The sequence below is a fragment of the Myotis lucifugus genome, unplaced genomic scaffold (assembly GCF_000147115.1).
Source record: "Myotis lucifugus unplaced genomic scaffold, Myoluc2.0 scaffold_22, whole genome shotgun sequence".
Taxonomy (NCBI): Eukaryota; Metazoa; Chordata; class Mammalia; order Chiroptera; family Vespertilionidae; genus Myotis; species Myotis lucifugus.
Window position 1 is genome coordinate 2,308,633 of NW_005871070.1, and position 1,258 is coordinate 2,309,890.

Sequence of the window (1,258 nt, forward strand, 5' to 3'; positions counted from 1 at the left end):
AATTATTTATATTAAATTGAACCACACTGTATTACTGATATTCAATGGTTTTGGCCTTCAGAAATGGCAATTTTATATGGTTCACACTAAATATATTTAGTATTATATACTGTGTTTAAGAAATATAATAGGGGTACCAAAGTTTCTTGTTTTCCTTTTACTTGTATCATCTCCTCCCACCTGGTATTTTTCTAAAATTTTATTTTTTCTTTTAATTTTATTTTGTTTTGGTTTCAGGTATACAGCTTAGTGGTTAGACAATCATATACTTTACATAATGCTCCCTTTTATATTTCCAGTACCCCAACTGGCACCATGTACAGTTATCACAACATTATTGACTGTATTTCCTGTGCTTTACCTAATTCTCTGTTATTATTTTGTAACTACCAATTTGTGCTTCTAGTCCCTTCACCTCTTTCACCCAGTCCACTCTGGCGACCACCAGTTCTCTCTCTGTCTGTTTCAATTTTGTTCGTTTATTTTGTTCTTTAAATTTCACCTATGAGGAAAATCATATGGTATTTGTCTTTCTCTAACTTATTTCACTGAGCATAATACCCTTTAAGTCCATTAAAATTTTAGAATCTGTTTTTCTCCTGCACAGCATTTGCAAGTTGTGCTTTTAGAATAGTATACATTAGTATTTCTTTTTTGTCGATTCATACAAAAGGGTCAGTATGAATAATTAAACTTTTTATGGGGAATACACTGGTAGTTCCTTAATGTTCTTGATTATTTAGGTCAGTGGTTCACAAACTTTAGTGTTCATAACAATCACTGGAAAGCACAGGTTTGAGTCCTATATCCAGAGATTCTGGTGCAGTAGGTCCGGATGGAGCCATGAATTTGTCTTTCTAACAAACTCCCACATTGCGTGGATACTGCGGGGTCCTAAGATCATACTTTGGGAACCACTGGCCTCTGGGGGTACCGAAGAGACATATGTGCAATAAGGCCTCTTCTTGTTTGATCTTTCAGTAAAGAAAGCTCATACTGATGAGGTATAAGATAAATTCCCTTGAGCCCAAACCACTTTTCCTTTGGGACAGTACTGCATTAGCCCAATTGTAAGATAACTGCCAACTGGATTTGCTTTGAGTTACTTGCTAACAATTTCAGGACAACTAACTGCAAGGAGTCCATGCACCTGTGCCCTGCTGAGACCCGCACTGTGGCCGGCGGCCGGGCGGAGCAAGGGTCGCCCAGCTCCGCGCTGACTCCGGGCCGGGCCACTGCTTCACTCGCATTATCAGAG